Raw genomic sequence first — 24,617 nt, 5'->3', positions numbered from 1 at the left:
ACAGGTTACATCAAAACGTTTTCCACTGTGAATTAGCAAGAAGTTTTCAGCCAAGTGCATGTTGTTCTCATGGTACTCTGTTTTTTGGTGTCCACTGAAAACTTGTGCTGCATATTTCCATCACACAAATAGTTTAGCAACCGAGCTGCTGATGACCACATTTACCCCCAACGTCTCCTCCAAATACCACACAGTACTTACAGAGTGAGCCTTGTACATGAAATGAGTAGGCTAACTAGGGAAATGTCTTGAACCATTTTATTTGAAAACTTAGATGTCTCTTCTTATCCACAAGAAATACATATCCTGGCAATGGAGTCTGTGGGTTTTGCACTAATTGAGCTTTCACTTGGATATCAGAAACAGTATTGTTCATATCAAGTTCAAGGTTTAACAATGACACTGCTTCTTGGCTTTGCTGCTGTTCCATGGTTCTTTAGCAGGGCTTGGATTAGATGAACCAGTGGCAGACACCTTAGTTTCCTCAGTTTCCACTTGCAATCCAGGTGAGCATGCTCTGGGGCCTTCATCAGTTCCAGCTTCTGCAATGGTTCTCAAGCTGCTGCCTTCTTGGTCTTTAATATTTGGCTTTTTCTTTTTTGCCATGAACTCAAAAATGTTCAATTGTTTGATAGATGTTTAGGCATCTTCTGGGGTCAGGTGTCTGAAAAGAAACAATAACAGCAACTAAAAGTGCTTTGAGTCTCAGAACAGCAACTCAAGCTAACAGACAATTGCACAGCAAGGCAGCTGTGTTTGGAATGACACACAGCAACTTTCATGCCTCCCTTTTATAACCCAGAGCAAGAAGATGGATTTAAGAGAGAGCTCTGAAAGAGGGCAGAGCAAGAGAGCAGTGATGTAACTACTTTCAGGTGTTTCTAAAAATAATATTTCAAAAACTATTAAAGATAATTAAAGGTAAAGGTTTCCCCTGACGTTAAGTCCAGTCGTGCCCGACTCTGGGGGTTGGTGCTTATCTCCATTTCTAAGCCAAAGAGCCAGCGTTGTCCATAGACACCTCCAGGTCATGTGGCTGGCATGACTGCATGGAGCGCCGTTACCTTCCCGCTGGAGCAGTACCTATTGATCTACTCACATTTGCATGTTTTCGAACTGCTAGGTTGGCAGGAGCTGGGGCTAACAGCGGGCGCTCATTCCGCTCCCGGGATTTGAACCTGGGTGTCAAGGACAGAACGCCACGAGATTCAAAGTAACAGAGTTTATTAGGTTACAGAACTCAAAACAAGCCCGTAAAACACAAGGGCCAGGCAGTATTTGCCTCTAGGAGCAAAAAAGGGGCAAAATAAATGTTCAAAAGATAAACCGGATTAAACCGGAGTTTAATCCGGGTAAAAAACAAACTGCTTGCTTCAGCCTGAATATAAACAAAAACGAGAGCCAAGAACAAAAGATACAAAGAATGCAGCTAATTGGCAGCAGATTCCTCTCTGCTGCCAACACAGTGTTTACAGTAACTTGCGTCGCTCCCACACACACACAGCAGACAGGATTTTCCAGCACGAACAAATCAGCCAGGGAATGCAACAGTAGAGTAGACCAGTTCCGTTCCGTAGTTCAAAGCCAGAAGCAGACGTTTGTAGTTTTCCCAAGTCCAAGAAGGGGATGAAGCCAAGCCGTGGTCAGTTCAGTCCGGGTATTCAAAGCAGGAGATGGCGTCCGTCAAGAAGACGACGGAAGGTCAAGCTAATAAGAGTAAGCACAGGTTTGCACAAACAAATGCCCACACAATCCCTCCCGCCGTCTGACCCTGGATTCCAATCAACTTACGTCTCAGCACAGGAAAGCACACAAGTCTTCAGGGAAGCGTCCCACACACACACGGATCCCAAGCGTTTGCCCAGATTACCTTGCCCAACGCAATTTGCAATTGCTCTCAAGCCCCATTTTATGCCAGTTACAAATCTTCATCACTGTCAGCTGTCCTCCTTAACCCGGGCGTTTCCTCATCACTTTCCTCGTCAGAGCTGGAACACCTCTGACTACGCCCAGCAGCATCTCCAGCTGTGGATCCCGTCCCATCCCTCCAGCTAAGCCATGGATCTGATCCTGAAGGTCCCCATTCATCTTCTGCCCCATCATGGCCAGTGGCACCCAATTCCTCCCTTACCCGAGTCCAATCCATCTCATCCTCCTCCGAGCTAACCTGCCCCTCCTCCATTCTCTCCGTAAACCCCTCGAAAGACTCTTCATCAGATGGTGCTGCAAATATGTCTCGCAGTCTTTTTCTCTCTCGCTCCTCGAGAGTATCTGACTCTCGAGGAGTCTTACGCCCACGCCTGTCAGTAACAGAGCCACGAGGCTCAATCATAACACTGGGACCTTTTGGTCCGCAAGTTCAGCAGCTCAGCGCTTTAACACACTGTGCCACCAGGGGCCCCCTATTAAAGATAATTACATGGGGTAAAAACAAACGAAATCAGTTCTAGCTTGCAGGGACATGAGGGAAGCCTCCCAGCTAGATGGTAACACATCTGGGAATCCCCTGGGCAACATCTCTGTAGATGGCCAATTCTCTCATACCAGAAGCGACTTGCAGTGTGTCCTCAAGTTGTTTCTGACATGATAGAAAAAAGAAACTACATAAAAATACCTTTAACCTGGTACCTAGTTATTCAAATAATAGTTTGAATAACTAGTGATAGTTTAGGAGAAATTAAAGTGTAAACTTTTGAAGCAAGCACAAATTATCATAGTTGTTATATATCTGGAAACATTGTAAATTGTATTTGAACTTAATTTTTTTCCTGTGGTGTTTAACCTTGGGAGACCAATTCTGCTTTGCCCAATGTTAGAGCTGGTTCTGAATTTAGTCATAAATGGACATGGAGGGTGAATTAAGCATACTTGACTGTTCTGGAAGCTGAATGTTGGAGCTCAGTTTAAACCAGAATAATTGTTCTAGTATTTTGATAAATATAATGCTATTTCAGAAAGCAGAATAAAGCACAGTGCATAATTCTTTCATAACAATCTTACAATAATGATACTGACATGAGCTAAAAACCAGCACAGTTGGTTTTGAAAAATTGTTTGAAAATTAAAATAATTCACTTGATATGTTAGAAATTTGGCCTGGGGGATGGAGAAAAAGTCTTAACAATAGACATGATAATCTTTTGTCCTACAACTTTTGATATTTGTGTGTTTTTTATGTCCATAGAGTATGTTATTCAATTTTTTGTGTTAGAGGAATTTAAAAAATACAGCATTTGCCCAGAAGACTTAATTCTTTACCTTGCCACAGACGTATATTTTTCAGATGACAAGCAATGATATTTTCCAAATGGCAGAATCTCTTGGCTAAAATCTTAATGTATTTTACATAACATAGGAGAATTTTAGCACCAGAAAGATTCCATTTTCCTCAGTCAAGTTTCAGGTTCCTAACCTGATTTTCTGGGCTTAATCCTCTTCCTGTTGAAATCAATAACTACATTGTAATATAATGATTCACATTCAAGGTTCAACCATAGAAAATTCAAGCGACATGCTGATTTTACTGCCATTGTTGAAAGATGATCCCTTGAAATGTGTAAAAGCACAATAAACATTAACTCTTTCAGCACTGCTCAAATATCCTTGAAGATGTCTACTCTGAAAATCTAAAATATTTTATCTGTAAATGGTAAGTCACACATATATGTGAATTAGTCAACTCTCAAAATAAACACTTTAGTACTTCAGATTTTTTTAAAAAAATATATCAGTCCTGTGGATCATTTCATAAGCAAGTATCATTCCTTTTAAGCATAAATGCAGTTACATTTATTTTTATATTGCTCCAAAGTGCCCCGAGTTAAGATAGGCTGGTGATTTTATAACGAACTCCATTATCTCCAAATGACACTGAAGACAATATCACTAGTTTGTTAGTTAAGAGCTAATACATAATCTTCACTCTCTCAGCAACATACTTTCAGTTTAAGAATCATTGAATTCTTCGAGTTCTTCTGTGTAGGTGGATTGTGTACTGAAGCACTCCCTCAAGGGGAGCATTTCCTACTTCAGTTTTGTTCATCATCATCGGTGATCACTCATACCCAAGTATGATTGCCTTCCAAGTGTAGGGTCTTAGTGGTGGGTCCGTAGGTGACTGTAAAGGTCTGTTTTTGAACTGCATGTTCTTTTGCATTGAGTACACCAGTTTCCAGATGGAAGGCTGTCCTGGTCAGGGTTGGCTTGATGCACCTCCCTCTTGACATATTTCTCCCTTTCGTCCTCCATTCGTGCCTCTTCGAATTCCACAGCACGGTTGGTAACAGCTGACTTCCAGTTAGAATGCACAAGGGCCAGAGCTTCCCAGTTCTTAGTGTCTACCCCACAGTTTTTAAGGTTGGCTTTAAGCCCACCTTTAAATCTCTTTTCCTGTCCACCAACATTCCATTTTCCATTCTTGAGTTGAGAGTATAGTAACTGCTTTGAGAGACGTTGATCGGGCATTTGGACAACGTGGGCAGTTCAGCGGAGTTGATGACAAAGAATCATCATTTCAGTGCTGGTGGTCATTGATTCTTCCAGTATGCTGACATTTGTCTTCCTGTCTTCCCAAGAGGTTTTTTCAGAATCAACACTAATGGAATCGTTCCAGAAGTTAAGTGTAATGTTTGCAGACGGTCCAAATTTCGAAGGCGCATTACAGAGTTGGGAGGACAATAGTTTTATAAACAAGCATCTTGGTCTCCCTATGAATGTCCTGATCCTCAAACACTCTCTGCTTCATTTGAGAAAATGCTGCACTTGCATAGCTCAGACAGTGTTGTATTTCAGTGTCAATGTTGACTTCTGTGGAGAGGTGGTTGCTAAGGTAGCGGAAATGGTCAACATTTTCTAACATTACACAATTAAGCTGTATTTCTGGCATTGCAGAGGGATTGGCTGGTGCTTGCTGAAAGAACACTTTGGTTTTCTTGATGTTCAATGAGAGGTCAAGCTTTTCGTATGCTTCCGCAAAGGTATTTAGAATGACTCGTAGGTCTTCATCTGAATGAGTACAGACTACTTTATCATCAGCATATTGGAGTTCTGTTAACAGACATTGTTGTGACTTTGGTTTTGGCTTTCAGTCTGCTGATGTTAAATAGCTTACCATCTGTCCAATAGATAATTACCATGCCAGTGGGTAGCGTCTCATCAACAAGGTGCAGTATCATAGCTTTGAAGATGAAGAATAAGGTTGGGGCAATAATACTCCCTGTTTGACACCTGATTCCATCCTAAATGGGTTGCCATCATGTCATAATGGAGGAGCTGCAGCATGTTCACAAATTTGTCAGGGCATACGATTATTGGAGGATGGTCCAGAGAGCACTGCGATTCACTATGTTGAATGCTTTGCGAGGTTAATGAATGCCATGTGCAGAGGTTGATTTTGTTGGAACTGTCGTGCAGCAAAGATCATGTCCACTGTTCTTCTGGAGGGACAAAAGCCATTCAGGGATTCTGAAAGGATGTCTTCTGAGATAGGTAGAAGGCGGTTTGCAAGGATTCTTGTGAAGATTTTCCCAGCGCAGGTTAGAAGGGAGGTTTCTCAACAGTTTCCACAGTCTTTTCCCCTTTTGGAAAAGGGTGATGATAATGGCATCCTTGAAATCTGCTAGGATTTTCTTGGTCATCCACACTTTTTCAATGAGCTGGTGCGGTTATTGAGTCAGCTCAGGCACACCCTCTTTAAAGATTTCATCAGGGATCACATCAGTTCCTCTAGATTTATTATTTTTTAGTTGGCTGGTGACTTTACTGACTTTCTCCAAACTAGGCACTGCTGCAAGCCCATGTCTGGCTTGTTGTTGCGGGATTTGCAAAATCATCTCTTCAACCATGTTGGAGCTGCAGTTAAGGAGGTTGTGATAATGCTCTTTCCAACATAGTGCAATTGATTTTTTTATCCTTTAAAAGCTTGGTTCCATTTGATGAACATAAAGGATATATGCCATGATCTAGTTACCAGTTTTCACAGCTGAGGATCCAATGGTATACTTCCACTGGATTCATTGGATTTAATAATCTTTATTTCTACTACCAGTGCACCATGAAATCTAAAAACCTGTTTCTGAGAAGCGGAAAACCCTCTGGAGCAAGTGCTTCGAACCAGAGGGGTGTCATCTACATTGACCATATAGCTAGCCTCAAACTGCTGCAGCTAGAAAACATATGCCACCAAAGCGCATTGCAGTGCAGGTTAAGGCTTTTAAAGTGCATCAGGCAAAGTCAGGGAAAAGTCCAAGATAACCCCCCAAATGTGTATCAGCCAGCCCCAAATGTAAACCACATTGCATGGCACAATCGAGTCAGCAGATTGTGAATCATATTGTAGACATCCACTTGAGTTGAAGCACTCTGCAAAATTCAGAATGCCCCAAGAAGTCATTTGACTCCATGGTTCAGGTAAATTACCTTTACTCCTAATTGTCACTGTACCTTCTTGTTTCCTCCTCATATGCCTCTGGAGCTCTGGTTCACATTTTGCCCAGAAATAGAAAAAAAAACCCTGCATTTTCTGATGATTGTTAAGTAGCAGATACTGTGAGTTCCGGAATTGTTTTGAGACATAGACGCTTAAATGAGAGACGGAAAAAGGTTCATTCATAAGGAGATAAGAAACACAGGAGGAGACTGGAGAGCCACTAGGGAGGAAGGCAAACCCTCTTTAAAAAATAAATTATCCCCCCAGAGGGAGCTACTGATGTCCCTGTTGTGGGTTTTTTTTTTAGTTTAGAAATGTTGCTGGTAAATAAATGGTTAATAACCATGTTTATGATAGGATACACACACTGCACTGTACCCAGATAATCCTTGAAGCAAGGAGTTTTAAGGTAATTTGTCGTACAGCTGTCCTTTTCTGGAACACAGGCAAAATTTTCTGCCTGTGGTCAGCTGCAAGAACAAATGTCTGTAGTAAATGAAAAAACAAGATGTTCAACCACAGGCTTCAGCTCAAGCAGGAAGGGCACGTGAGTGAGTGTGTGTGGGTGCGGGGGAGTGCTGGCATTATCTGAATCTATAGAGCACCAAAGGGTTTACTGTAGCAGCTTAGGGCCAAGTAGAAGCAACCGGTCAGTGGTAAAGAAAGAATGCTGGTGATGGAAACCCAACTGATTGACGTGTTGATGCTATAAGGTCACAGTCCATCTATTGTTTCTCTAAAAGGAAATGGGATTAAAGGAGGTATAAAAATTACAGTTCCTGCACTATAAAGCACCAAATTGACAGTTGCTCATTTCAATGCTGTATGTATTTTTTGCAGTCCAAATCCTTCAACCCATACTGGGGCAAAACTCATAATGAACATAAGGGATTCAAATGGATATTCTTCTTAAGAGCGACAAGACATGTGTTTTACCTACTCTTGCACCAGATTAACAGTTATTAAAGAAATTTCACACAATATCAAATGGTCTTCAGCAGCATTTTAGCTTCAAAACAAATTTACTTGTAACCTCATCACATGGGTGTTTCCCTGAGTTTTTTCTCCATTTTAGTACACTGTCAAAATGGAGTCCCAATGAGAACATCCCGTGATGCACAGCCATTTCCAGTGGCTGTTTGTGGCATTGTATTACAGCAGAGAGAAGACACAATTTTCAAGATTCAGGTGTTATCCAACTCCTCATTCAAGAAAGTGTGTGTGTGTGTGTGGGGGGGGGGGGGAATGATGGAAAGAAGATGGGGACAAGTCGTGGGATAGCTGACCACCCCCAAAGATGAACCTTGCCAGGAGAAAATGGGATTAGACAGTTTCCCCACTCTTCCCAATACTTTCCCCCACTTCCCTTCTGCCTGTTTGATGAAGTCCTTAGTTAAAAAAAAAAGGAGGAGGAGAGGAAGACTGAGAACTGAATGTTTAAATGTCCTGTTTCAGTTTATTGTGATGAAGGTGTGGTATCCACAGAAGAAACAAGAGAACACATCACAAGAAAAGGTTTGATGCATTTTGTGCATGTATTCTTGCTGTCTTTTCTCAAAAGGCTATATAAAAGAACAAAACATAAAAACATAAAATCTTTACATAAAATCTTTATTAAATTGTTACATTGCCTATGATGTATACATGGCTATTAAGAATAAAAATTCAGAAATCTCTTAGCTAGGAGATCTAACACTGCTTACTGGGCAAGAGATATTTGGGTGAAATGCACATTCAAAGAACACAAACACACATCACAAAATCAGTGGGTACGAAAACCACAAGGTACCACCCCTGGCCACTGGATATGTTGCAGGTAGTCTTCCAAGGCAACAAAATTCACAGACCACATTTATCAACGGACATATTTTATTATACTGTTTTACTACATGCAACAGCAGTCTTGTTATTCATGCCAAAAAATTTATGTGAGAAAACAAGTAGACCTCTTATGAAACATATAGGGGAATACCAAGTCACTCCATAGGCAAGAAAGAGAAAATCAGATTTCGGATTCTGGGTAATAGAGAAGCATTGGGAAACATGTCCCTTGTGTATTCTATTGGACATTCTGCAGTTTAGGCTTCTTGTACCAGTGTATGTAACTTTTGATTTACAGTGAACATTGAGTAGACTGTGTAATTGTGACATCCATGTAAAGGCACAGACTTCCTCCTGTGAGCTTTCTCTCCCCATTTCCACACCTTATTTTTGTTTGTTTGTTTGTTTTCCACATTGTTATGGCATTGTAAAGCAATGATGTAATAGCTGTGAAACTGCAGTGCCTTTCATGTTCCTTGATTTGTGTTTGGGCACAGCGTTTGGTGGTCCCTATGTAGACTTGTCCATAGCTGCATGGTATACAGTAAACTCCTGCAGAGGTTCTGTCAAATATTGTTACCAACACAAAAACCAGTTTGGTCTGTCACATCTTAACAGTATTTTTGTGAACTGGGTTCCAATCTCAGGGTTGAGATTTAAACAAATGAAACAAATTACAGGAAAGGAGATTCCACCTGAACATTAGGAAGAACTTCTTGACTGTAAGAGCTGTTCAGCCATGGAACTCTCTGCCTTGGAATGTAGTGGAAGCTCCTACCTCAAAGGCTTTTAAACAGAAGCTGGATGGCCATCCATCAGGGGTACTTTGATTGTGCTTTTCCTGCATAGCAGAGGGTTGGATGAGTTGACCCATGTTTTCTTTTTCAACTCTATTATTCTATGTTCTCTGATAGGAGGATAAGTCAAAGACCAGAATCCGTTAATAGAGAGACACATATTCTTAAGTCCTTGAAAGTGCAGCCAATTACAAACGGAAATACAAAACACAGACTGATAAGGGTGAGCCAAGTAAAGTTCCAAAGTCCAGTTAGCTGAAGCAAAGCCAAAGAAGTACAGAATCAAGTCAGGAACAAATCATGGCCAAGGTCACAATCCAGAGTCAGGACTTCAGGGAGTCCAAAGAGAAGCCTAGTCAGGGTTCAGCCAAAAAACAACAGTGTTAGCCAAGATCACAGTCCAGAAGTCAAACAGCAGACATTCATTTGTCAAGTTTCATAAATAAAAAGCCAGGAATTTATGCATACAAACTGAAGGGCAGCAGAGCCAGGGTCCGGAGCAAGAATACAACTTTGCCTGCTACTCAGAGCCTCTACATTTAGGGATCTCAGCTGGTGCTTGTTTCATCAAGCCTCCACCACTAATTTCTGAGGCCTGTGAGACTTCCCTTGTTCCAAAGAATAAGGTATCATTAACTCTTCCAGAGCTTGCTCAAAATACTGGTGACCGTCCGCTTCTGCTAAAGCCTTGCCTTCAGCAGTAGCTGAGCTAGGCCAAACTGCTAGCCATGACACCTATGTACCTAGAGGTGAGTCCTTGAAACATCCATAGGTCTTAGCTGTATATCAATTTTGACACCACTTGTTAGTGTCCTGCTCTACTGGCATCACTCTTTATACAATTTGCTTACTCTTGAGTCATAGTAATAAGAGAAAGTGTACTGTTCCATTATCTGGGCAAAGGCCACAAGGGGGTGCTAGACAGAGAAGGATAGTCCATTTCATAGTGGGGAAGGGGTTGAAGGAGTTAAACCATTTCCACCTCTTTTCCTGCTATTCCCCTCACCCATGTCCCAGTCATCAAAACAACCATCATTTATGAATTGGGAAGTGGGGGAATAACTAGTGAAAATGGGGGAAATGGTTTTCCTCCTTCCACTCCCCCCTCCATGGACTATCCTTCTCTGTCTAGGCCCCCTTTTGGAGACCACTCAGATAATGGAACAGTACCAGAGAAAGTTCAACTGCAACCACAAACATATTTAGGAGAAGATACTTTTTCTCTCTTTTAAACAATATTTTTATTAAAGGTTTCTTTGGATAACGTTAAAAGACAGCGAAAGTAAAGGAAGGAAAGAGGGAAATTGGAGGAGGGTAAGGGGTGGGTCTACTATGGGTGAAGGGAAATAACAGAAAAGCAAAAAAACGGGGAGGGGAAAGAAAAGGGTAGGGGGCAGTAGGAAGTTCGTCCTTTCAGTCCATCATTTCTGGATATATATGTCATCTGAGCTTATTTTTCACTTTCAGTATAATTTCTTCACCCAGTTTTTGTGTCTTTTGGCAGTATTTTTTTTCTCTAAGAGGAGGAGAGGTGTGTTTTGCTTTAGTTCTTTGAAGCAATTATTTTCAATATTCATTTCCATTGCAATCAATGTCCTTTAAAGAAATAGATGTGGGTGGAATGATTTTCAAGGCCAGTTAGTCTGAAAGACTGAAGGGATGAGCAGATTGAAGACTGAGAGAAGAGAGAAGTAACCTCTGACTTAAGGCAACCCTATCACTAGGTTTTCTTGGGCTGAGAATGTGTAAGCTAACCATGTCACCTAGGGCGCATCCACACAGGGGGGAAGAATGTGCGTCCTCTGACATTTTTGCCTGGGGCGTCCAAATGACACCTCAGGTAAAAACCATTTTTTTCAGCACAAAGCAGGAAAATCCTGCTTTGTGACAAAGTAGTTTGACAGACAGCTGGAAAGACAAAGGTCTTTCAGAAGACTAGGGTCTTTCCAGCTGTGAAGGCTGTGTGGACTGGGCCCAGGGATCACATCTCACAACATCCAGTCCCAATCCACACAGCTGCTCCCGGAGGCCAAAAAACCCAAGTTAGTCTCCACCCCTTCCCCAAACCCTCCAGAAAAGCCTTAAAAAGTAAAAAATTACTTACCCAGCCAGCACTTCCTGTGGCTGGCTCTCTCCTGGTGTGTAGAAATGACACTCCAAGAGAAGGGAGGAGGAAGGAGGAAAATCGCTCCTCCCCCTCCCTTCACCTGGCATGTCAGGTATGGCAGAGCATCTGGACACCCCCCCCCCCCAATAAAAGCGCAAGCTTTCTGGGGCATGTGTGGACTGTAATGTGGGCCCAATCAGGTTTTTAAAAACCCAATTGGGTGCACATTAAAGTCCTGTCTGGAACCACCCCCAGTGAATTTCCATGTTTGAGTGGGGAATCAAACCCTGGTTGTAGTCCAATGCTCAGGTCACTATTTCACACTGGATGGTACTCTGGAAAAATCATTGATAGTACTTTTAAGTTATATACATCCACATAATAAACAAATGCAGAATTTATTATAATGAAAAACAGCTTTGCTAATTGAAGGAAGCAACCCAGAACTTGCAAAAAACTAACTCCATATAGCATCTTTAAAAGGGTTAAAGCAGCAGCAGCAGCTGGCCTCAAGGAGTCTGGCTTGCTTAGTTCTTATCTCACTGTTATCCTGAGCTATTAACTGGCCACAATTACGAAACATATCAGTTACTACCATCTGTTTTTCAGGAGGCACTCCTCGGATCGTGGCCAGCAAAGGGGGATTAAGTGGAGAAAAGGAGAAATGACAAAATGATTCTATAGCATTCTGCCGCTGCAGTCAGGCTCCCCCATATAGCTGCAAACACAGAGTATAGTCTGCAGTTGGGAACAGCTGCAAAGAATTAGGCATAAAGATAAACTGTGAAGACTGTTTCAAAGCTGCTATAAAGAAAATGCATTTCTTAATGCAGTTGTAATTTGGAACTGCATAGAAAGAAATAAAAATGTATAGAGTGCACATATTTATTTGTAGGGAAAGTAGAAGCATTTTTAGGTTTTTAATATTTTTCATTTTGTTAAATGAGTTAGAGGGTAGAGCAGTCCTAGGATCTGACCAGGTTGGCAACAAGCTTGTAGCTTAATTGCAAGTGCCTGAAAACATAATGAGCTCACCAGCTATCTTCTAATAATCATGGTATTCATCAGCTTTGCAGCACCACTGGTACATATCAATCAATCATGAAGTAGGGCCATCTTGATGCCATTTACATAACTAGATTACTAACAATCGCCATTTTGACTAAACGTGAGAAAACCAATGGAAGGATACGCAGCATTGCAGAACACCCAGATAGCCTTCTTGGGAGGTGGTAAATGAAAGATGTGCAGGGTTTGGTGAAGAAATGGTTTAAAGTCCATAGGGAAGCAAAAAGTGATCACAGGAAACATTTTTCTGATCAGGGAGGAAGCATGAAGACAAAGAATATGGGTAATGATTTTGCCAAAAATGCTGTTTCTATTTCAAAATTTACAAATAATTAAGAAAGTGAAGGTTTTTGAGAAATGGAGAAAAGAATTGGTTAAATTTATATGGAATGGAAAATAGGCTAGAATTGCATATAGAAGTCTAATAGATGCAAAAATAGAGGAGGATTGGCACTTCCAGATCTTAGATATCATTATGAAGCTGCATGCTTTAATTGGCTAAAGGGTTGGATTAAATTAGAAAATGAAGTTTTACTTAGTCTAGAAGGGCACAATCTGTGATTTGGTTGGCATGCCTACCTATGGTATGGAAAAGAGAAGGCTAACCAAGATTTTAGTAAGCATCCCATAAGAGCTAGCCTTCTAGCAATGTGGAAAAGATACAAGGAAGGGATGGAGCAAAAAATCTGTTTATGTCTTTGGAAGTAGTGTTAAAACCAACATATAACGAGGAACTGAAAACTTAAAGGGAATGTTCAATTGAAGAAAAAGGACAATGGAAATGAAAAGGGAGAAAGAGTTAGGAATAAATGACTGGTTTCATTATCATCAATTACAGGATATATTTAGGAAAGAGAATAAAATTGCGGTTGCTAAAAGGAAATCGGAGTTGAAAAATATTTTGAGGAAAGAAAACAAAGGATTGATTTCCAGGTTATAAACATGTATTCTAGAGTTTAGGGTACCTGGAAGACAATTGAATAAAACCAGCAATGAGTTCCTGGTCCAGAGACTTAGGGAAAAATATAGATTTAGATAATTGGGAATACTTACAGGAAAAAGGATTTAAATTTTCAGTCACAGGTTCTATCAGAGAAAACACATATAAAATGTTCTATAGAAGTTATATATCTCCTGAATTCATGGCTAAAACTGATAAATCCCAAAGGGGAAATGTTGGAGATGCAAAACACAGAAAGACATCTTCTTCCATGTTTGGTGGACCTGTATGGTGATAAAAAGGTTTTGGAAAAAGACGATTAAAGAAAAAAACTAAATGATTACTAAGAAGATTAAGAAAAACCTAGAGATGTGATTATTGGGTTTATTTCAGGAGAGAATTGGCAAAGATGATGTAGACATTTGCTAGTATAATTATGTGGCAATGAGAATCATTATAGCAAAATCTTGGAAGGGGGGAAAACTGTTTTTTTTGGGGGGGAATTAATTTTGATTTTTTTGGTATTTCTAGGAGATATATTCAATGTTAAAAAGAGGTGTGGTGTCAGTATACCATGAAAAATGCATTGCCACAGAGTTCTGGTTAAAATAAAACTGTTGCCACAGCTCAGTAGCATTCCAAATTGCTAACAGAATGGCATTGTGGAAAGGCACATACCTCATAACATCCCATCATGCTTAAGGGAATTCTTAATAAAGAGGCCTCTGCTTTTGACAATCTATAATGACTCTGGAAAGGATGCTGTGTTGTGATATAGCATAGTTTCCAATGGACCATTCCGCTGGCAATAAGAAAATTCTTCTTGTCCTTCTTCAAGTCATTTCCAACTTATGGCAATGCTTTCACAGGGTTTTCTTGACAAGATTTGCCTTTGCCTTCCTCTGAAGTTGCATGCGCCTCCCCTGAGGTCACCCAGTGGATTTCCATGGATTTCAGCTCTGGTCTCCAAAGTCATATTTCCATACTCAAACCACCACAATGTAAAAAGAAATACTATATTGCTATAAACTCTGCCACCACATCTGTTCTTCAGTAACAATAATAAATGTATCTGCTACTTCTCTATCAAGTTAAGAACTTTATTACTCCAGCCTGCTGTCTCACTGCAATTGCATTAGGGTAGGAAATGAAGAGATATTGGCTTTAGACTATTCATTATCCCATTTCTCTAAATTAGTGCAATGGTACTATTTTGGTAATCTATGGTACTGAGATCTGGCTTTCAAGCAACCTCTATAACACTGCCTGCTTGTCTTTCAGATTGTTGCTGTTGTACTGGATCACACGCCGGACACTTCCCAAGTGTGATGTATCAGCGAGTAATGCGAGCAGATCCCAGTAAGGTGGCCTTCTGCAGCTGGCAGATGATAATTTTGTCAGCACCGATTGTGTTCAAGTGCAGGCCAAGGTCTTTAGGCGCTGCACCCAGTGTGCCAATCACCACTGGGATCACCTTGACTGGCTTGTGCCAGTCTTTGTAATTCAATCTTTAAATCCTTGTTATTATTATTTTATTATATGACATAGCAAACAAGATAGATATCCTGGATTTCATATCACAAAATCACAAGTCAAACACTTCCCAAATGTCTAGGACTGTGTGATGTATTTTCGGATGATGCGCGCAGATCCCAGTAGGGTGGCCTTTTGCAGTTGGCAGATCGTAATTTTGGCAGTGTCTATTGTTTCCAAATGCCAGCTGAGATCTTTTGGCACGGCACCCAGTGTGCCCATCACCACAGGGACTACCTGCACTGGTTTCTGCCAGAGTCTTTGAAGTTCAATCTTAAGGTCCTGATAGCGGTTGAGTTTTTCCTGTTGTTTTTCGTCAATGCGACTGTCACCTGGGATGGCAACATCAATGATCCAAACCTTTTTTTTCCACAACTGTGATGTCTGGTGTGTTGTGTTCCAGAACTTTGTCAGTCTGGCAGTATCTTTGCGTGTTCATTTTCCAATACTTTTGCAGGTTTGTGATCCCACCAGTTCTTTACTGCTGGGAGGTAGTACTTGAGACATAAGTTCCAATGAATCATTTGGGCCACATAGTTGTGCCTCTGTTTGCAGTCTGTCTGTGCGATTTTCTTACAGCAGCTGAGGATATGATGGTTTCGTCAGTTTCATTGCAGAGTCTACATTTTGGATCATCAGCAGATTTTTCAATCTTGGCCTTAATTGCATTTGTTCTGATGGCTTGTTCCTGGGCTGCAAGGATCAGGCCTTCTGTCTCCTTCTTCAGTGTCCCATTCGTGAGCCATAGCCAGGGCTTCTCCTTATCAGCTTTTCCTTCAATTTTGTCAAGGAACTTTCCATGCCATGTTTTGTTGTGCCAGCTGTCAGCTCTAGTTTGTAGTGCGGTTTTCTTGTACTGGTTTTTTTGTCTGCTGTGCTTTGAGGAGTTTCTGATTTTTGACTTCAATCAAAGCAGGTTCTTCACTTTGCTTTACATATTCTGCCAGGGCATGTTCTTCTTTTTTGACTGCTTGTTTTACTTGTAAGAGTCCTCTGCCACCTGATCTTCTAGGCAGATATACCGGAGAACATCACTGTGAGGGTGCAGTGAATGATGAATGGTCATGAGTTTTTTTTGTTTTTCTGTCCAAATTGTCCAGTTCCACCTGTGTCCAATTTATGATGCCAGCAGTATATCTTATGACAGGTATGGCCCAGGTGTTTATGGCCTTGATGGTGTTGCCTCCATTGAGCTTGCTTTTGAGAATTTTTCGGACCCTTTGTGTGTATTCGTTGCTGACCAGTTTTCACATGTTCATACTTGATGTTGTCCAGCTGTAATATTCCCAGATATTTATAGGCCTCTGGCTGGTGACACTTGATCGTTTGGCCATTAGGCATATTTATGCCCTCACTTTCAATGATTTTTCCCTTCTTCAATGCCACTGTCGAACATTTGTCCGAACCAAACTCCATGCTGATATCAGTGCTAAAAATTCTGACAGTGTTAGTCAGAGACTGGATTTCAGTTTCTGTTTTCCCATACAGCTTTAGGTCATCCATGTACATCAGACGCGAAATTTTGTGAGATTTCTTAGATGTTTGATAGCCGAAGTTTGTTTTTTGTAAGATTGTTGACAGAGGGATCATGGCAATAATGAAAAGCAGAGGGGCCATGATCCTTCTGTCAACAATCTTACACAAAACCCCCCAAAAAACAAATCTCGGCTATCAAACATCCCAGCGGTGCCTCCACCCCCACCCCCCTCGTAGGTGCCACCTTGCCATGGTGGGTGGGGGGGCTTAACTGTTCCAAGGACGCTGAGAGCTGTGCTGGCGGTAGTGTAACATTAGTCTTGAGCAAGATCTCAGAATTATTAGGAACTGTTTATTACTAGCTGTTTATTACTACCAGCTTCAACATTGGAAGTATGCTGAAAGCCTGATAAGAACTACTCCTTTGCTGCATAAATAAATACTCTTTTATTCTCTTTTTATGCTCACTCGGCTTGTCAGCAGAATAATCAAAATAAACTACAACAGGGGAGTTTACGATCAGTACTTCACATCTCCAACTCCACCAGGGGTTCAGTAAAAGTTGTAAATATCCTACGTGCCTCAGTTCATCGCCAGATTAGGCTAGTGACTATCTTCCTCTCTTGTATAAAATTGTGGAGGCATATCTTATTTTTGTCTGTGTTCCAGAGCATCTGACAGTTTCTTAAGATATCTGATATAGCAGATTGGGAGATTGATTTTCCCAATGTGACATGGACCACATTGTGTCCATTCTTTCTTTCTTTCCTGGAAAGTATCTTCTTTCCTGAAAAATTGCTTGTCCATGGATCACTGTTGCAAGTAGCACACTGCTCTACACAATATAGGTTGTTATTACAGTTGTAGATAGATCCAGCTCCCCCATGCAAATGAAAGCCAGTCTTTGGCCAGGATTCTTGCTAGCTTGGAGAGGTATACTGTCTGAGGAAAGCATCTTAGGCTTATGGTAGAATACATGAGAAGCTCCCAGTTTTAGTCCTTGGCATGTCCACATTGGATTCTTTCCTGCAGTAGATCAATTGTCTCACTTGGTGTAAGGTGGCTTCCTGCATATGTAAACCAGTTTCAGAAAGAAGCTAAACTTATGCCTACCACTGGATATGGCTAGTGGGGACTACAGAGTGGGTGGACAGGAGATGGAGGAAATTCTTCCATCCCATTACATGTTCATTCAATGTGTAGAATGTGTTTTTTATTATAACAACATGGGAGAAAGAGAGGCAGTATGTTCATGTTCTCTATTGATAGTAGGAGTATTTTAATATATGCCCCCCCCTTTCAGTTACTTAACAGTACAATCATGTAAGGAGAAAGGATAGTCTTAGTAAGTGTCAGACTCTTTCCTAGCATGAATATGCTAATGTGAGTGGCATGGATAAATTGACATGTTGTTCTTCCTCATCACTCACATCATGCAGGTCTTGAGTTTTCAGCAATTTCTCAAAATTATTGATCTACTGGCACAGAGGATTTGCTTCTGTATGGTACAGTGGTCCACCACATGTTTTGAGCAGAAAATTGTGCCTTTTAATTTCTTAAATTTCAGTACGAGAACCACACTGACATTTTGTAGATAAGGCATAGAAGAAGTGTTTAAGGACCTCATCAGATAGGCGGGGGTAAAGCGTGGGACAGCGCAGGAACCATTAGGCTCTGTTCCCTCTCATCGGGGTCTGTCTTCTGCCTTTCCACATCATTTCTCCTTTCAGATTTGTCTTCCCCTGCTACCTCTTGTTCAATGAGGAGTAAGGTAAACACCCGACTAGTCCAGGGGCACTCTGGACTCCATTTCTCTCCGCTGCCAGAATCAAGTTCCACAGAGTCCTCCTGGAAATCACCCAGAGTCAAGTGATGGGCTTGGTGGGATGCTGGATTCTGGCAGGAGAGAAGACACTCCTCTTGCTGCATCTGATGAGGTCCTAAAATAAAACTATATGTCAACTATATGTTGTAATCCTATAAACATTTAGTTGGGATTCAGTATACAGCAGCTGAGATTAACCCAGTGTGACTTCCTTCAGAATAAACAGGAGCAGAACTTGGGTTTATGAATGTAATGAAATCACTATTGGTGGTTCCCCTTTATTTTCTGATGTTGCTAACTTAAAAATCTCCTTTTGTATATATGGCCAATCTTCTAAAATAAAAGATAAGGTATTCAGTACAATGTCAAAGACTAAAGGATCATTATGGTCCAACAGCTGTACTTTGATTCTGATTTTTTCTAAAACCCAATTAATTGAATTATTCCATAATATGTCATGCTGCCAAAACAAAGAACATTGGACTTTATTGCTTTTAGTAAATTCAATTAAGGTCTAATACAGATTTTATTGTCAGAAAATTAATACTTCAGAGCCTTGTCTTTGCTAATATATAATAACCTTCTTTAATATTTATTTAATATTTGATAGTCAATATCCTTTGGATTATCTTCAAAGGGTAGGCAAATCTCGTTATCTCAGAAACAAATAAGGAATACATAAAGGTGCACTCTATTGAGGACACTGTGTCACTGATATTATGCTAGATCAATTGCAGCAGACAATACTGTGTGATGATGATTCCTTGATATAGAGGGGTTACTCTCATATTTCCCACAGGTTTACAATAGCAATTTTGGGTTGCTCTGGCTATTGTGAGATATTAATTTGGTTACTATTTTCTTCTATAAAGCCAATGCACACTCCAATAGAGCAGCTGTGTGTCATTACACTTTGCCTAAAGTCCAATGCACACTTAATTTGAAGTAAGAACACTCTAGACTTAAACAAGCATATTTAGAGTTGGGATGCAATGTTTCTCAAAGATGATCAGACAACAGCACTTTGATTGAAATAATGTAGTGCTACCTACTCACTTCAAAATAACAACAGAACCCTATGCACACTTGCGAACAGACAGAAAATATGTTCAAAGTATAACTAAAGCTTTGTGTCATGGGATAAATTTGGAAACCTTTGGGGTAAATGGTATGAAGAAACCTAACTCACCTTTTAATGCCATATCATAATTCACCTTTCTATCTTTCCCTTTGCAAAGATCATAGTGAAATCTCCCAGCCCTTAAAAAGTGGTGCCAGTTGAAAATAATATTAGGGAGATCAGGCATAAATCTGAGGGGATCTTTTGCTTCCTGACATTTGTAGTAATGGCCCATATGAATATTTTTGAATAATCAAAAATGTCTACTTTATTATACCACAGCAATGTGTAATCCTCCTTGGTCAATGGACAGTGATGCCACTGAAGTTGTAACTTCTACTCTAAAAAGAGAGCTAAAACAAAAAAAGTGCATAGACTGTCAGGATCTCTCTCTGTTTACAAGGTGAAGAAGCCAAGGCCTTTTGTCAGACCTTCTGGTGAAAGATGAAGTGAATGAACATCCAGCCAGAAGGTTTATGGGACAAACTAACTCCTAGCCAGGAATATCATAAGGCTGGTCTTGTGAAAGCAAGATTTACATAAAAAGGACATGATGAATTTTCTTTATGATGATTTTATCATGTAAAAAAAGATGCAAACTTTTGAAGAGCCAATACAGCTTATGCGTTCTAAGAAAAGGGTCAGGCAAAGTAACTAAGATAATGCAAATGGTACAAATATGAGTTCTTGCACTGAAAAATTTGCAAAGGCAGCTTCTTTGCATCCTGCAAGTCTCCTTTCAGGATCAGCCTGAAGATGTCTAGTGGGGGGAGATCTGGGCTGTATGTGTGTTAATGGATTCTGAGGTTTTAGCACACACTGGCTGAAATCCAGATGGTTACTCCCAACTCAAATTAACCAACTGAACCAGTTTGTTGACAGGTCAATCCCCAGATTATGAAAATGACAAGTTCTGTAGATGTGTTCTTAAATTAAGTCAGAACAGGTACATTTAAAAGTATAACTCCAACCAAACATTTTTTTTAGTTTTGGATAGCATAGGAAAGGATTAATACCCCCTGTGATGTTTGTTTTTGCTGTCTGTGCCCCTATTCAAAAGATTTCACTTCACCTTCTGCTCCTGTGACAATTGGATTTTGAAAAAAAAAATGGCCTGTTGTGGAAACAAGGATTGGTGATTCAGTGAAAACAACTCTTCCCCATGATAACTCTATCAGGAGTGACTTTCCCTTACAAGGGGTAAATTTCCTCTCACTTCCTGTTGTCTCACTCCCTTTTGTAACTAGGAAGCTCATTACACCAGAGCATCTCTCCACTTTAAATCCTGTAGCTGATTTCGTCTTACTTCTGGGGTTTGTAGTTTAGGGTGGGGGCTTTAAACTGCTCAGCTAGAGGGGTCCTGGGTCTCACTAAGCTACAAACCCCAGAATTCCCTTGGAGGCAGTCATAAGATTAAAAGTGGATAGGTACTCTAAGAGGATGAGGTTTTAGGAGTCAGATGTAAGTTGGGTGTTTGTAACTCGAGACTACCTGTATAGGTAAATCCACTTGATTCTATGGGTCTTTTCTAGACATGACTAACAATAGGTTGTATGCCATGTTTTTAAAACTCTCCCCAAAGCTGTTTGTCATATAGTTAGGAAATTGGCTCTCCTGAGTGTAAGGGGGAGGGGTGCTTCCATATACATTTCAATAACTTAACCTTGGTTTGGACATTATTTTCTATTGAACAACAGAAGGGACAGCTCCCATTGCTCCCATTGGTCATCAGTACTTCCTGGGCCACAAGAGAGTGTCAGTAGAAAAAGAAAAAGGAAATGGTAGGTCCTCTGCGAGGAGAAGGTGGTGAAATGCTAACAGAGGATAGAGAAAAGGAAGAGCTACTTAACACCTTCTTTGCCTCAGTCTTCCATCAAAAGAAGATTGGTATTCCACTTGAGCAATACAGAGTGGACAAGATAATAGAGGAAATGCAACTCAAAATAAGTAATGAAGTAGTCCAGGAATACCTGGCAACTGTAAATGAATTCAGGTCTCCAGGGCAAGATGAACTACATCCAAGAGTATTGACAGAACTAGCAGAAGTCATTTCAGGACTACTGGAAATAATCTTTACAAGATTTCTACCTTGTTAGCATTGTGAACAACCCAATGTTTTTGTGTCAAGTGAAAACAAAACTTCTTGTTAGTTTCAATTATTATCCAGAAATGTGTAATTTAATGTTAGACCTAATTCTTTTTTTGTTTTGTTTGAGAATTAAATTTTTGTTTGTCATTGTTGTTGTTGTTGTTGTTTTTTAAGGCACCAAGTAGACAGAGAAAAAAATGTCTAATTTTATATATCTGTATATTGCATATACAGTCCCAGCAGGAAAATGAAAAATATAAAGAAAGCAATAGAAAATAAAATAAAATAACTTTTGCATCCATGAACTTGTATAATTATATCTCATATCTAGATCATATATAAGAGATAATAGGGGAAATAACTATTACTGCCCTTTGATAGATATCCATAACAGCTATTTCAAGCAAATAATATATAAGTTCAAGTTCTACTCTGTAAGTTTTTTGAGGCATGTGAAGTATTTCAGTTATGGCAAGACTGGATGTTATGTTCCTCTAATTACCCAACTAGTACCATCAATTCTTTCCTTAAATAGGTTCATCCTCTGGTAGGAATAGCTGGTTCTTCTTACACTTTGATTTAGTGATAGATAGCATAGTGAGAAAAAAAAGAGGAAGCCGAGTTGGATCTTCACAGTAGACATTGTAAAAGAAGCTTCTTCCCTGATTTCTTTGGGGGAGTTAAAACAACTCCCCTTGTACATTGCTTGCTGTCTAGCTTCTGCTACCTTTAGGAGAGGGTTATTGAAAGCAAAGTGCACAACTCAGAATTGCATTGAGAAGATTAGAGAAGTGTGTGAAAAACCTTAAATTATCTGGACAACAACAAAAAACAAAAACTAAAGCAATACAAAGTTATGTTGGTGTGGTGAAGGCTATGATTGCATACTGGGCACAGTGCAAAGACCCTGTGCCCCATTATAGTCACAGCAACAGCTCTTTTATGAACTGGGAAGCCATGACTGGTTCAGTAGTACCAACATTTTATACAAGAGCTACAATGCTTAGAATGTCTTACCTCATCTCCCTCCACCTCTTCGGCTTCACAAGTATCATCCAGGGCATGTGTGCGGTGTAGTGGCTTATTTTAAAAGTTTGGCAAGCCATATGGTAGTTTCTAACTTATTGTAACCCTGAGGTGAATTTATCATGGCATTTTCTGGGGCTGAGAGTGTGTGACTCATACAACCCTGTGGGTTTTCATGACTGAGAAGGGAATCAAAACCTGGTCTCCAAAGTCATAGTCTCAATGTTCAAATCACTACATTATACTGGCACACATTACATGATAGAGTAGCAGCTGGGAAAATGTGGTTAAAGCTGACAAATTCTTTAAATTTTAAGAAATGTTATTTAAACTTTAGATGTCTGTAGTCTGCTAGGAATATAGGTAACTTAAATAAAAGGTCCTGCACAGATCTTTAGATAACAATAATGCAGAGACACTGACTCACTTTCAGAAGAAGAGTTCTGGGCTCTTCTCAGCACTGCTGGCATGCTGTCTGCACAGAGCCCACCGGAGCCCCACCGGAAGTAGCCTTGCGTCATTTTATGGGCTCTGGGGGACTGTACTGGCAGCGTGCCAACAGCATGCTGGCAGCACTGAAAAGCACAGAGAAGACACTTCTGTACCTCAATGTGATCAAGTCTTTAGTCTCAGATAAAGCATTTTCTCTCTCAAAGACTGTTTGCTTGATTACAGGATAGCCAAATGGAGAGCTGCTCTCCACTGAGTAGCTAAGCAGTTTAAACACCGAATGTGCTTCCATAAATTCTTCAAGTAATGTTTGCCACTTGGGTTGCTGACATTATCAGGTTACCAAGTACAAATTATTTTCCATAGAGCTAGGTTCCTAGGAGAGTTTTCTGTACAGCAATTCCTTGGAGAGCTTAATGAGTCATTATTTCTTTTAGTCTTGCAGTAATGTTCAGCTTGGTTTCTGAGAAATCAAATTGTGCTTATGATCAGAGCAAGAGAAAATGCTGAACTCATGCAATTGACTACTACATTTCTGCTTTTGGTTGCATTCTTTTAAACACATTTGTAAGAATTTTGATTCAGTTTAACCATGTGCCTTCAAATCACAAGTGATAGCCTTAAACCTATTGTCAATTTCAACTGGATTAGAGTAATTGAATTAGTGTGATTTGCCTATATGTTGACTTATCATTCAACAATTGATTCAATGGATCTACTTTAGTTAAGATTAATCAATAAGACTGGTGTTATTTTAAGAAAGACAAAGATCTACCAGCACAAGGGATGCCAAACATAAAAAAATGAAGAATAACTGCCTTAATGCTGTCACAGGGTTCTCATTTGCAAACTTCAAAAATAGTTTACTACAGTAATAATATGTGCCTCAAACTATGTTCTCTGCTTTACTTGCAGTGGCACCAGTCTTATGCAATCTGTATGGAGACACAATTTATGTGTGAGAAACTCTTTTTTCTTGCTCTAAAAAACTTCTGTATTATTTTTATGCAGAATAATCAACTAAAGCATTTTGGGATGATCAATTTTTCTCCCAAAGTAAAGAGGAAATTAAGTACAGAGACTATTCACCCTAGCATACAAGGATGGGACATTCAAATATTGGCAGCTAGTGCTGAATCCCTTCCCATGTAGACTAAAGTCCAGGGTGAATTTAGCACCCCACTGACCCCATCATTCACCAACTGTTTTCTTGCATTCCTGTTGTTGAGTCATGATGTGTAAGCACTGCAGGAAATGGGTATGGATTCTGATGCATCTATTTTTTTAAAAAATGAAGTGTTATTTCTGATGAGGCAGGAGTCAAAAAAGGACAGAAAGGCTGATATTACATTTTCTCAGGTAACAGTTGCAAAATGCTAGAGTATCATAGCAAGTCTTCGGATTTCATTTACTGCATGATCTATGTATTGCATATCCTATCACTGAGGGGTCATGTTTTGATCATTGGAAAGTGAATTTGCATCTGAGTGGTAAACAGAAACAGATAATATTTCATTATGATGAGATGAATCTGGATTGAGATAGTGACACCTATGTCCCTTGGAGAGCTATGTGGCTTTAGATTAGTCAATATTTAAATGAGATGGAAGTACATCACTTTCTTCTGGATCTAGTTTTGTGATTGTAGGGCTTTGAGTAGTTTAAATGCAAAAAGAATGACACTTTGGTAGCTGTTCTATGGAGTAATAGAGCCTGAATTGTATGAAATAAGGGGTGGGAAATAATCTTGCATTAGACTTTTTTCTTATAATAAATTGTTAGATGATTCGTAGCCTCAGAGCTAAAGAAAAAGTCCTATTATTCTGAGGCTTATTAAAGAAAACCATGTATTTTGGTCCCAGAGACTGAGAGTCAATTCAGCATTGCAAATGAAAGAATGAGCTGAACTGGTGTGTGTATATATATGAAATATTTGCT

The 24,617-nt window shown here is 40.0% G+C and overlaps 1 long non-coding RNA gene across 1 annotated transcript; it reads right to left on the bottom strand.

The window, feature by feature from the left end:
- Positions 1 to 244: 244 nt before the first annotated feature.
- LOC103278360 (uncharacterized) lies at positions 245 to 22,719 on the bottom strand. The gene is made up of 2 exons (XR_505992.3): positions 22,657 to 22,719; positions 245 to 664 (listed from the first exon to the last, which is right to left on the bottom strand). It is a non-coding gene; the product is annotated as an uncharacterized LOC103278360 (long non-coding RNA).
- Between the last annotated feature and the right edge of the window lie 1,898 nt (positions 22,720 to 24,617).

The sequence above is a fragment of the Anolis carolinensis genome, chromosome 1, assembly GCF_035594765.1.
Source record: "Anolis carolinensis isolate JA03-04 chromosome 1, rAnoCar3.1.pri, whole genome shotgun sequence".
In the NCBI taxonomy this organism is placed as follows: Eukaryota; Metazoa; Chordata; class Lepidosauria; order Squamata; family Dactyloidae; genus Anolis; species Anolis carolinensis.
This window is presented reverse-complemented; position numbering and strand designations above follow the sequence as displayed.